The following is a 14,825-nucleotide window of genomic DNA, read 5'->3' as shown; positions in this document are numbered from 1 at the left end:
TTCAGTAACGATTAGATATTTCCACATTTTCCTCGATACTGGAAGCCCACCAGTGGTTAATGCCAACTCGATAACCACCTGTTAATAGCCGCGCGTGTATGTGTGTGTAGCGATGTCTTCCCAGGGAACCGTTTGTGGCATCACTCTCCTCCTGATAGATTCCCTTCTGGCCTAGGGTGCACAAACAGGCTCTTGGTGACACCGTTCATCCGCGCTTTCATGATAAATAAAGAGCTTCACCGCAACAGCGACAACATGCTCCAATCGCTGTTCAATTAGAACTGAGTGGATTTCCGAGCGCCGCCGAGCGATTAGTGATTTCAATAGCCTGTTTTGAAAGCAATTTTAAGACTATTGAAACAAGTTTTTGGATCAAAAAGTAACAAGTATATAACGCGTAGACATTTTATCTTTCGAATGAAGTGTTTATCATACCATTTCGTTCAGTTGTTTAGGAGCTATTAACGCTCAAAATCTCGGTCTCCGGCGTAACGCTTTCGTTTTCGAAACTTTGATTTTACACCCCGGTATAGAAATGAAAGACGTAGTCCTACGTCAAAAAACTCCCAATAGACTGTTCCCAAGGGCAGACAGGTCGAGTTTTATTAAAGCCCCTTACACAATCCGATGAAATCAATAATTATTTAAACAATCTAGGTTTTTCAAAACCTGCTTCCGATGAATATATCCGAACGTATAACATAGAACTTCACGAATCAATACTGAATATGGAAGATGATGAACGGCCATTCGTAAAAATTTCCGTGTTTGATCACTTTTTTCTGGGTTTGCTGGATAGCGGAGTACACTTAAGCGTGCTTGGGAATGGGAGTATGAAACTAATAAAACAATTTCGGTTAAAAATATTCCCATCCAACGTTTGTCTTCGAACGGCTAGTGGCGATGAATTGAACGTCCATGGATTCGTGTACCTGCCAATAACATTCAACGGCACAACAAAACTTGTTGATACATTGGTTGTTCCATCCCTTAAACGAAAACTGTTATTAGGGATGAACTTCTGGAAATCGTTTGATATTCGACCTACCATCGGTCAGTCACATATCGAAGAAGTAGAATGTACAGAAACATTATCACATAACACTTATAATCACGATTTTTTTTATCCCATTTATTTATTTAAGACTCATTAGCATTTCAGCTGTAACAGAGCCGAATTTTAATCGTGTACATGTCATATGGTTATCATATCTATAATTAGCACATTACACAGTTTCCGTTCGCCAGTATTCCTTCTTTACCATTACATATGGTACATTCACACAGTAGCCATTTAGGCGTAAGAGTATTCTTTTTTTTGTTCTTCCATTATTCAGTTGGACACCGGATAGCGGAGACAGTTGATTGATCATTGTTGAGTTATTTATAGAACAGCAGCCCGATGTGTCTTGCAGAGCAGAGCAGTTGTATGGATGAATCGATCTTATTTCGACCGTGGATCGATCTCCATCGCTGATGATTGTTGCGTGGACGTAGCTATTCTGTAACAACACAAAGATGGTCAATGAGGGTCCTGAGTTTTGAACTCACGATTGATCGCTTACTAAGCGAACGCGCAACCAATGTGGCTACGGAGACCCCCTTATAATCACGATGATAGTAGACTATTGGAGGAACAGAAAATAAAACTGGAAAATGCAAAACACCAATTTAAAATAGCAAGAACCGGTGTACTTGATAGCACACATTTGATAAGCCACAGAATTGAGATCACCACGGAGGCAAAAAAATTGCCTCCCGTTAGGATTAATCCATTTCCTACTTCATCCACGAAGCAGGATGCTATCAATCGTGAACTAGACAGAATGTTAAAAGAAGGTATTATAGAGAAATCATACAGCGATTGGGCCCTGCGATTAGTGCCAGTGGATAAATCAGACGGTACTATTCGTTTATGCTTAGATGCCCGCAAAATAAATGAGCGGACGATCCGAGATTGTTACCCACTACTACATGCGGATCGCATCCTGAGTAGATTAGGAGCCTCGAAGTTCATATCTACTATAGACCTGTCCCAAGCATTTTTGTTCCTTTGCATCCTATTGGTGTGTTGCAAAAGTTTAGGAAAGGATGGATCAACACTTATGCACTGCTTTCGGGGCCACATGTATATATTAAACAGTGGTCGGTAAATGGCTGAATACAGCGAACATATAACTCATTATGATGATCCATTTATGATGGTAGCCTATGATTCAGCAACTCCTATCTCTACCTCCCCGTGGTACCGACTGGGATACGAGCAACCTTCGGAAAGATCGAGTAACCAACCTCGGTGGGACCTTAGGTCGTATGCAGACAGAGAAGGGGGCACTCGGGCCCCAAAGCTTAAGGTGTGTATACGATCCGTGCCGATAGCTGAATGGTGGAAGGGGCGATACAAATATGAAGCCGCGAACGGACCCTGTGGGGTACCGGGGCAAACCTCACAGTAATGTTGCCCTTGCTGTGGTATGGCAGGGTAGTCCACAGTCGACCATATATTTTCCCTAGCGACTCGTGGGAACCACATGAAAAGCAAAACCAACCCAATGCGAAGATCGAAGCGTATTCATCACCCTAAGAAGTGTCCTTGTTGTGTGAACTCAGTGGCATCGTCGTCCTCATCGTCATCATCGTCCTCATCATCATCGTCCTTGTCCTCGTCCTCGTCCTCGTCCTCGTCCTCGTCCTCGTCCTCGTCCTCGTCCTCATCGCTATTCCCTTCTCCGGTTATAGATATAAATCCGGATGAAGAATCGAAGAGCGAGCAGCAGTGGTCTGACCACCCATTAGCACCGTCATCGCCATCCGAAATGACACAAGACCCACTGTACGAAGAATCGAAGAGCGAGCAGCAATGGTCTGACCACCCCTTAGCATCGCCATCGTCATCCGAAATGACACAAGACCCACTACACGTGGAATCGAATAGTGAGCAGCAATGGTCTGACCACCCCTTAGCAACGCCACCCTTATCAGTATCATGGGAACCACTAGCATCGTCATCCAGAGTGATGCAACTACCCCAGTCCCCTTCTGTAGACATAGAGTCGTTTGATACACAGCAGACGATCCAATTAGACTCTCTGAAAGAACTCAGAGTTGTCCTAGAGCCGATAGATGCTAGTCAATATGATATACAAACCATAAGACTATCTAGAACTGAAACAAGAATGTTCATCTTGCACCACTACGACATGGGTGATTCAGTGTCGGACACCCTCTTGGCATTGAATTCCACATATGGACAAACTGTTACTCGTAGAACGGTTACGATGTGGTACAAAAGGTTCGATACCGACAGGAACTGCGCGGATCGTCCACGCAAAGGCCGTCCGAAGGCAATCGATAACACAGCAACACTGCTTGCTGATGTGAAACAAAACAGCCAGCAATCTACGAGGTCTATGGCCCAGAAATACAACTGTTCGGCAGCGACTGTTATGCGAACGTTGCATAAACTAAACTATGTGCCAAAAAGAATGGGATACCACCCACACAAGCTAGACCCAGTCAACCTTGCAAAGCGGGTGAAACTAGCCCAACGACTACTCAGACAAAGTGAACGAGACCAGGGTATGCTCGATAATTTGGTCACTTGTGATGAATCTAAGATACCCATGTTTGCGCCTCACAGAGGCATACATTGGATCGTAAAAGGCGCCATGCCGAAGACAATCGCCAAAGACAGGATGAATCGCAAGTGGAACATGCTCTGTGTGTTTTGGGATCGACGAGGCATTATACACTGGGAATTGCTAGACAAGGGTGTATCTGTTAACCGTAAACGATATCAGAAGCAGCTGGAAAAGGTGGCTGGTATACTGGGAGTGAGTAAACATAGGCCGGTACCCCTACTACACGATAACGCTCCGTGCCATAGGGCACATGAAACGATAGATAAGGCGAGGAGCCTGGGATTTAACATATTGAACCATCCTCCTTACTCACCAGACATCAGTCCATCGGACTACCATTTATTCAGGTCATTGAGTAATAAGCTTAGGAATAAACTCTTCAGGACTAAGGACGAGATGAGCGCATTCCTAAAAGAGTTCTTCGATAGCAAGCCTCCTACGTTCTATGCCAGAGGCATAGATTCCCTACCTGCGAGGTGGAAGCGGGTCATAAAATACGGTGGTAAATACTGCTTCTAGGTCAGTGTTATGTCATGTATGTTATGTGTTGTGTATCGTCCAATAAAAAAGAGAGAAGCCCCCCTAAATGTGTGGGGCTTCTCTCTTTTTTATTAAATTCCCCTGCGCCTTAATCTATGCAACACGCATTACATCTGGTTCTACGGCTAAGTCCCAGAAACGAGGTCATAAGTCGAAAAAATTCTAAGTCCGAACAATATTCTAAGTCCAAGAAATATGTTCCCGGATCACCCCCCATCGGAATCCGACCCACACCCGGCACTGGTACTGATTACGGTGTCCCAAGTTGCCCCGATCGAACGAGGTGTCTCTGCTAGCGGTATAAGCTGTGCACCATGTCCTGGAATGCAAAGTAGCATGTTTTGGAAAAGTCCCCCCCCCAGCACAGCACAGCACAACAGTTTGTTCAATTTCTCACTGCGCGACCCAGCACGCAGTACGTGTAACAATGCCCCATCAGCATCGGCGCGGCACAGTAGCTTGTGCAGTATTGCCCTTGCGATGCGCTATGTGATGGGCGGGTGCGTCGTGTCCCGTAAGAGAGAAGTCCCACCGTGGTAGCTTAGTGCTGCCCGCGCTGGCGGCTTCTCTCTTTTTTCATTAAATCGCATTGCGCCTGGTAGTATGCAATCGTGCGTGTGTGTGAAATCATCCCATGGCCGGGAATAACAACTGTCAAGTGTTGTCCCCCAGCACAACACAGCACACAACAGTCTGCGCGAGCCAACGCCCGCAGTACGCAGCATCGGCGATAAGTACGATAATGCTATAACACCAAGTGCGTGTGTGAAGCCATTCCCCTCGCTGGATATTACTTTACTTTTTTTTTATTTCATCCTGCGCCTGGTAGTATGCAACCGTGTGTGTGTGTGAAACCATTCCATGTCCTGGAATGACAAGTCTCAAGTGCACAACACCCGCACACCAGCACCCGCAGTACGCAATGTGTAAAACACTGCCCCGCCGACAATAACACTAAGTCCCAGAAAGCGTCCAAGTCCCCCCAGCATACAGCACACAACAGCGCTGCGCGAGCCAACCCCCGCAGTACGCAATGTGTAAAACACTGCCCCGCCGACAATAACACTAAGTCCCAGAAAGCGTCCACGTCCCGGAATGCAAAGTGTCAAGTGTTGGAAAAGTCCCCCGCACAGCGCACACAACACAACAGCGCAACAGTTTGTTTAATTTGTCACTGCGCAAGCCAGCACTCGCAGTACGAAATGTGTATAACGCTGCCCCGTCGGCAATAACACCAAGACCCGGAAAGCGTCCACGTCCCGGAATGCAATGTGTCAAGTGTTGGAAAAGTCCCCCGCACAGCGCACACAACACAACAGCGCAACAGTTTGTTTAATTTGTCACTGCGCAAGCCAGCACTCGCAGTACGCAGTATGTGCATCGGTCCGGCACTGGTATTAAGTCCAATTCGATAACACAATAACACCAAGGCAACATCGAGGGTAAGAATGCGCGTGTCAAGTGTGATGAAAAGTCTCCCCCACACAGCGCACACAACACAACAGCGCAACAGTTTGTTTAATTTCTCACTGCGCGAGCCAGCACTCGCAGTACGCAGTGTGTGCATCGGCCCGGCACTGGTATTAAGTTCAATTCGATAATACAATAACACCAAGCCAACATCAAGCACAGCACAGCACAACAGTTTGTTTTATTTCTCACCCGCAGTATTACATCGACAACGGCGCGTACATGACTATTGAAAAAAAAAACAACACATTCACACATTGGTCACACATCATCATCTTTACCTACGGGAAAACTGAAACTGTTGGAAAAAAGTTCAACTATTGAAAAAATGTCAACTATTGAAACAAGTAACCAACTATTGAAACAACCAACACCTTAGGCACGGCCCAAGTACAAGTACGAGTTCAATAGTAGGGTTACCCCCCATCGGAATATGACCGACACCCGGCACTGGTATCGATTGCGGTGCGTGAACATTTCCCGACCCAGCATGGTGTCTCGGCTAGCGGTACAAGTCTATCCAAGGCACTCCTATAACGATGCCCCCAGTGTGGTATATACCCATACCGAGGCAACGTTGGTATGACCATGTTTACACTATTGTGGGGAAAGTTGGTGAGTGAAAAGTTTGAGGCATAACTTGCGAAGCTTGTATGGATGTTCGGTAGTACGATGCCGTACGGGTGGGGTCAAGTTACTGTCGGTAGGGTCGAACGTCTATCGAATCCAGTGAGTCTGGTCGGCACCCGGGAGGGTAAACCTTTTGAGCTTGTATCGAATCCAGTGAGTCTGGTCGGCACCCGGGAGGGTAAACCTTTTGAGCTTGTATCGAATCCAGTGAGTCTGGTCGGCACCCAGGAGGGTAAACCTTTTGAGCTTGTATCGAATTCAGTGAGTTTCGTGTGTCGAACCCCTACCCTCACTACGTTGTGAGACGTACGTACTCCAGTGTGTGGTGTCGTGTCGTGCGTTGAACGTCGAAGGGGCATAAGGCGATTGTGGCTTTCTCGTGTGCCATGCGAACCCTGTGCAGTACGGTGTGTCGAACATTGAAATACCTCCCATGTAAGACGCATCGCATCAGTGCAGCTAGTAGCACCACACGGGTAGTTACCGCTCTCTCGCTCCGAGTTTTTTTTTCTCCCTTGTTATGCCACCTCAGCGTATGCTGTAGGTATGCAGTAGGGGAAAAAAAGCGTGCGCTCGCTCGCTCGTCTGTGTGTGTTGGGTCGTTTACATCAATGTGGTGCAGCTACCTCGTGATAAGCGAGCGTGGACATGTGAACAATACCCCCTCTCACGCTTTTATGCGTGCTAGTAATTGTGTATGGGAATCTTTTGGCTAGTGTATGGCTATCGTTTATGCGAACGAGGAACGAATTTACCGAGGATGAACGTTGTGGTGATGTTGTGCGAAGTTAATATACACCCCTATCGAATTGTTTGCGGGCCGGCGTGCCGCGCATCCATCAGTAGATAGTGATAGTGAATTCTGGTTGATCCTACCAGTAATATACGCTTGTCTCAAAGTTTAAGCCATGCATGTCTAAGTACGAACAGATTTAATGTGAAACCGCATAAGGCTCAGTATAACAGCTATAATTTACAAGATCATACAACTAGTTACTTGGATAACTGTGGAAAATCTAGAGCTAATACATGCAAAATGCAGGGACCTCGCGGAACCTGTGCAATTATTAGGCAAACCAATCGTCCCCCTTCACAGGGCCGTGACGCTTGAGTTGAAATCTGGATAATTCCGCTGATCGTACGGTCTCGCACCGACGACGGATCTTTCAAATATCTGCCCTATCAACTATTGATGGTAGTATAGAGGACTACCATGGTTGCAACGGGTAACGGGGAATCAGGGTTCGATTCCGGAGAGGGAGCCTGAAAAATGGCTACCACATCCAAGGAAGGCAGCAGGCGCGTAAATTACCCAATCCCGGCACGGGGAGGTAGTGACGAGAAATAACAATATGAGACTCTTGAATGATGTCTCATAATTGGAATGAGTTGAGCATAAATCCTTCAACAAGGATCCAGTGGAGGGCAAGTCTGGTGCCAGCAGCCGCGGTAATTCCAGCTCCACTAGCGTATATTAAAATTGTTGCGGTTAAAACGTTCGAAGTTCATTCTTGTCCAGCACGGGTGCTACTCCTAATGTTGGCAGTAGGTCACTGGTATTGCTGCGACTATAAGACTGGGTGCACATACACGGTGGCACTTTGTGCCCTTTATCGGGTGCGGTGTTTCCACCTGCCCAGCTGCGATTACCTTGAACAAATTAGAGTGCTCTAAGCAGGCCACACAACGGCCGAGAATAATCTTGCATGGAATAATGGAATATGACCTCGGTCCTAATGGCTGGTAAAGCCAGGGTACAGCGCAATCCAGTGCCAATTATTGGCCCTTCAGCTTCCGCCCTGGAACTCCTATCCTTACCTCCCCGAGGTACCGGCTGGGGTATGAGCAACCTTAGGAAAGATCGGGTAACCAACCCCGGTGGGACCTTTGGTCGTACGCAGACAAGGAAGGGGGAAAACGGGCCCCAAAAGTTAAGGTGTGATGCGACCCGTGCCGAGAGCTGAGTGGTGGAAGGGGCGATATAAATGAGAAGCCGTTAACGGAGCCTGTGGGGCACCGGGGCGCACCCCACAGTATGCAGCCCTTACCGTGTTACAGCAGGGCCCTGACGCGGAGGACCCCACCTTTCCCTAGCGACTCGTGGGAATCACATAGAGAATAATAAACAAAACCAACCAAAACAAAAAACTGTATCGACGATGAGCGGAGTAGGAGGTAAAACTTACCTCAGCCTTACGGCAGAAAAAACCGATGGAAAGATAACAAGAAACCCCTTCTTGATATCAAAAACGCTATCCAAACTAACGAAAGACATCATAGAAATAAAGTACATAAAAAGAGACACAAGCTTTCTGATTGTTCTAGAGAACAACAGAAACGCGGAAAAGCTACTAATGCTTAAAAGCTTAGTAAACGGAGAAAAGATAAAAGTAGAATACCACAAGAACCTGAACATCTCAAAATGTGTGGTCTACAGCGAAGAAATGATGGAAATGGAAACGAAAGAGATACAAGTTGAGCTAGCAGACCAAGGTGTGCTAAACGTACACAGAATCACTAGGAAAAACGAAAAGAGAGAAACGGTTAACACGCCTCTTCTTATCATTACGATCAATAGATCAGAGCCTCCGGAGCATCTGAAATGTGGTCTACTAAGACTTAAAACTAGACACTATTTCCCGAAACCAATGCAATGCTTTAAATGCTACAAATATGGGCATACACAGAAGAAATGCCAAAGAGAAGAAGCAAGGTGCAAAAAATGCTCGAAAGACCATATAAACGCATCTTGTGAAGAACCACCATATTGCATCAATTGTAAAGGGAATCATGGGCCTGGCGACAGAAACTGCCCATTTTACAAACGAGAGAACGATATACTAAAAATTAAAGTATCAAGAAACATACCATATGGGGAAGCAAAAAGAACGTACGTAAACACACAAAGACAAACAAAAAGTTACGCTGATGTAGCCAAAAGCCAAGTTCAGCAAAGATTGGTGGTAAACAATGAGGTCATAAACGAGAATAACGCTCTTAAGGCCCAGATCCAAGAACTGAAGCAACAGATAGAAGAATTGAAATCAATCATTACAGAGATGCAGAAGAACAACATGATAAACAAAATTGTTCAAAACGAAGCCGATCTGATAAAACCTTCAACCAGCCATAGCGCTCCTAAGGGCATGAGAACGAGCGAACCTAATAACAAAGCGAACAAAAAACAAAAAAAGAGGAAAGAGAAAAGATCCTCTGACTCCTCGCCTCCGTCAAGGAAAAACAAGAAAAGCGGAAACTTTTCCGACTCCGAAATGTCACAAAGTGACACAACGGAGTTATAGTGAAAACTTTAATATTCCATAATGAGCTATCACAAATTCACAAACGAAACACTAATACTACAATGGAACATCTTTGGCTTCCGAGGCAGACTACACGAGCTACAGCTACTAGTAAACGAACACTATCCATCCATCATTGCACTTCAAGAAACAATGATCCCCAACACAAACGTGTGCATAAACGGTAAACTACCAAAACAGTGTAGCATATTCTCCGCTGAGGCATATGCTCTCCATAAGGCAACCCAGGCTGCCAGAGAAGGTTCAATAATATTCACGGACTCGGCAAGCTGTCTGGCTGGGCTAGAAAGCGGAAACTGCGACCACCCATGGCTGAAGCAGGCCAAAGCAACAGCTTGGGAAAAAGATTCCTGCCCATACTGGGATTGAAGGCAACGAGAAAGCAGACTTTTTAGCCAACGAAGGTCGATCCAAGCCACTTGAAGACAGAACCATACCTAAGGAAGATGCCATCAGGTGGATCAAAGAAGCAATAAAGGATGAATGGAACAAAACCTGGTTCCACTGCAGAGAACAGAAACTCAGGAAAATTAAAGGCAGCGTAGAAAAATGGACCGAAGCAGACAACCCTAGGGACCAGAAGTTGCTTACTAGGCTCAGGATAGGCCACACCTGGATGACGCACAGCTCAATCATGAGCCAGAGACACCAAGATGGACCCACGTGCGAAACTTGTGGAACAGCTTTAACAGTAGAACATATCCTTGTGGAGTGTAGAAAGTACGACACTGAAAGACGGAAACATGGACTAGGAGACAACATCCAAATAATTCTGAAAAATAGCACTGAGAACATAAAAAGAACGTGTGATTTCATAAGAGACTGTATTTTGACTAATATGATCTAAGTTAGGGACTAGAGATAGGCCCACCATATCACGAATACTCAAAAAATGAAAAAGAGTGAACAGAGCAAAAAACGCCCGCTCAAAGTGATGGTGAACAGGAGTATAGGGAATATAGGGAATAATGTAAAAGAGATAAACTTAGGCGAATGACAGAGCAGCTAGTTACTGTAGAACAAATGTTAAAGCCTAATAAACAAGATATACACACACACCTCGGTCCTAATGGCTGGTAAAGCCAGGGTACAGCGCAATCCAGTGCCAATTATTGGCCCTTCAGCTTCCGCCCTGGAACTCCTATCCTTACCTCCCCGAGGTACCGGCTGGGGTATGAGCAACCTTAGGAAAGATCGGGTAACCAACCCCGGTGGGACCTTTGGTCGTACGCAGACAAGGAAGGGGGAAAACGGGCCCCAAAAGTTAAGGTGTGATGCGACCCGTGCCGAGAGCTGAGTGGTGGAAGGGGCGATAGAAATGAGAAGCCGTTAACGGAGCCTGTGGGGCACCGGGGCGCACCCCACAGTATGCAGCCCTTACCGTGTTACAGCAGGGCACTGACGCGGAGGACCCCACCTTTCCCTAGCGACTCGTGGGAATCACATGGAGAACAATAAACAAAACCAACCAAAACAAAAAACTGTATCGACGATGAGCGGAGTAGGAGGTAAAACTTACCTCAGCCTTACGGCAGAAAAAACCGATGGAAAGATAACAAGAAACCCCTTCTTGATATCAAAAACGCTATCCAAACTAACGAAAGACATATTAGAAATAAAGTACATAAAAAGAGACACAAGCTTTCTGATTGTTCTAGAGAACAACAGAAACGCGGAAAAGCTACTAATGCTTAAAAGCTTAGTAAACGGAGAAAAGATAAAAGTAGAATACCACAAGAACCTGAACATCTCAAAATGTGTGGTCTACAGCGAAGAAATGATGGAAATGGAAACGAAAGAGATACAAGTTGAGCTAGCAGACCAAGGTGTGCTAAACGTACACAGAATCACTAGGAAAAACGAAAAGAGAGAAACGGTTAACTCGCCTCTTCTTATCATTACGATCAATAGATCAGAGCCTCCGGAGCATCTGAAATGTGGTCTACTAAGACTTAAAACTAGACACTATTTCCCGAAACCAATGCAATGCTTTAAATGCTACAAATATGGGCATACACAGAAGAAATGCCAAAGAGAAGAAGCAAGGTGCAAAAAATGCTCGAAAGACCATATCAACGCATCTTGTGAAGAACCACCATATTGCATCAATTGCAAAGGGAATCATGGGCCTGGCGACAGAAACTGCCCATTTTACAAACGAGAGAACGATATACTAAAAATTAAAGTATCAAGAAACATACCATATGGGGAAGCAAAAAGAACGTACGTAAACACACAAAGACAAACAAAAAGTTACGCTGATGTAGTCAAAAGCCAAGTTCAGCAAAGATTGGTGGTAAACAATGAGGTCATAAACGAGAATAACGCTCTTAAGGCCCAGATCCAAGAACTGAAGCAACAGATAGAAGAATTGAAATCAATCATTACAGAGATGCAGAAGAACAACATGATAAACAAAATTGTTCAAAACGAAGCCGATCTGATAAAACCTTCAACCAGCCATAGCGCTCATGAGGGCATGAGAACGAGCGAACCTAATAACAAAGCAAACAAAAAACAAAAAAAGAGGAAAGAGAAAAGATCCTCTGACTCTTCGCCTCCGTCAAGGAAAAACAAGAAAAGCGGAAACTTTTCCGATTCCGAAATGTCACAAAGTGACACAACGGAGCTATAGTGAAACTTTTAATATTCCATAATGAGCTATCACAAATTCACAAACGAAACACTAATACTACAATGGAACATCTTTGGCTTCCGAGGCAGACTACACGAGCTACAGCTACTAGTAAACGAACACTATCCATCCATCATTGCACTTCAAGAAACAATGGTACCCAAAATACCGCAAAATGTACTAGGTGGTCAATATGACTGGAAAATATACAACGATCACAGTCACCCAAACAAAAACGGGGTTGCATTGGGAGTACTCCACGACGCACCCCATAAGTGGATAGATGTAAGTGGGATCGATAAGGTGCAAGTCGTAGCAGTAACTATACACCTCCCACTAAAACTTACGATCGCAAACATATACATATCGCCACACTATACAAACATCGAATATGAAAGGGCCATAATTGCAGAAATAACACACATTGCGAGACAACTCCCACAACCGTACATACTAGTGGGCGATTTCAATGCCCACAACGAAAATTGGGGATCATACAAAAACGATACAAGAGGCAATCTCCTCCTTGAGGAGACAGATAAACATCGATGGAAAATACTAAACGAAGGTAATCCGACTAGGATGCACCCAACCTCTGGTAAACCATCGGCAATAGACCTGATGATAGCCTCGCATAATTTGCCCAACAGCTATTTATGGAGAACTGACGAAGACACAAGAGGAAGCGACCACTTCCCTATTTTACTACAAAAACATGGCCAAACAACAGTACTTCCCACAAGAAGGAAAAGATGGGTAACAGAAGCAGCTAACTGGAACAAATATGAGAGTGAAATCGAACGTGCCTTAACAGGTATAGAAAGTATAGACCCCATGGGACTAACAGATATCATAACAACTACGGCTAGCAAAAGCATGAGGAAAACAACTGGCTACAAGCCAAAGAGAGAGGTCCCATGGTGGACCAGCGAAGTACACCAAGCCATAAAAAGCCGTAAAAAGGCACTCAGGAAGTTGAAGAACTCCAACCCTTCCTCACCTGAATACCAGGAAAACGCGAAAAAGTTCAGAATAGAGAGAGCAAAAGCAAGAACCATAATAAAGGCGGCAAGAAAAAAGAGCTGGGAGGAATACCTAGCAGGGATCTCCCCAAACACAAGCAGCTCCAGCATGTGGGCTAAAGTTAGAGCATGTAAAGGAGAATACAAATGTGAGAGAATAATAATGAATATTGACCAAAAAATAACAGATGACAATAACATCATAACAGAAGAACTTGCCAAGCACTTCACTAAAGTATCGTCAGATGAGGTCTACGTGACCTCCTTTAGAAACTTCAAAGAGAACGAGGAGAAAACAGTGGATATAAAAATAAGTGAAAATAATGAAATTTACAACAGAAGCTTCGACATGAAAGAACTCCTATGGGCACTGAACAGTGCCACAGGAAAATCTCCAGGTGAAGATAATATAACCTATCCACTACTACAAAATCTTCCAATTAAGGGTAAAGCTATACTACTAAAAACACTTAACGAAGTATGGCATACCGGCAAAATACCAAGAAAATGGAAAGAAGGTATTATCATACCCATTCCCAAAGTAGGTAGCAACACCATGAACCCAGATGGATATAGACCTATAACCCTCCTTAGTTGTGTGGGCAAAACATTAGAAAGAATGGTCAACAGAAGACTCATTGATGAGCTAGAGTACAGAAACCTGTTAAACGAAAGACAACATGCTTTTAGAAGAGGCAAAAGTACAACCACCTACCTAGCACACGTCGAGAGTATAATTAATACAGCCACAAGGCAAAATGCCCACCTAGACATGGTCTCGCTGGACCTGTCCAAAGCTTTCGATAGGACGTGGAGACTACCAATCTTAAAGCAAATGAAAGTATGGGGTTTTGACGGTCGCATTCTGAGCTTCGTTAAAGACTTCCTGACCGATAGGAAAATTAAAGTGTTTTGCAAAGGAGCATTGAGCTCATCTAGAACCCTACAAAACGGCATACCGCAAGGTTCAGTCATGTCAACAACGCTATTTTTAATAGCTATGGAGTCCCTCTTCGAAAGGGTACCAAATAACGTGTCTCTGGTGGTATACGCAGATGACATTACACTTATTAACTACGGTGAAACGCCAGGCTGGAATAGAAGGAAAACTCAAAGAGCGATCAACCACATACAATGTTGGGCCGATGAAAGGGGATTCAAGATTAATCCCCAGAAATCAAAACTAGTACATATATGCAGAAGACGACACCATAGAAAGGCCCCCTCGCTCCATCTGGGAGAATGCATAATCCCCCAAGATAGAAAAATGAAAGTACTGGGAGTAACAATAGATTCAAAATTAACCTTCAGACAACACTTCGAAGACGTTAAGAGAACAACACAAGGTTATATAAGAGTAATGAAAATAATAGCAGGAAGGTTCAAACCTAGCAACAGATGTACCCTAATAAAGGTAGTAAACGCTACAATATTAGCCAAAATATTACATGGAGCTGAGCTGTACTCAAGAGTAGGCGATAAAGCTACTAAAGCTCTAGAATCTGTATACAACGAAGGAATCAGAATAGCATCAGGTGCTTTTTGCACCAGCCCAGTACTATCA

This window comes from Toxorhynchites rutilus, chromosome 1 (assembly GCF_029784135.1).
Source record: "Toxorhynchites rutilus septentrionalis strain SRP chromosome 1, ASM2978413v1, whole genome shotgun sequence".
Lineage (NCBI taxonomy): Eukaryota > Metazoa > Arthropoda > Insecta > Diptera > Culicidae > Toxorhynchites > Toxorhynchites rutilus.
Note: the sequence above shows the minus strand (reverse complement) of the source record.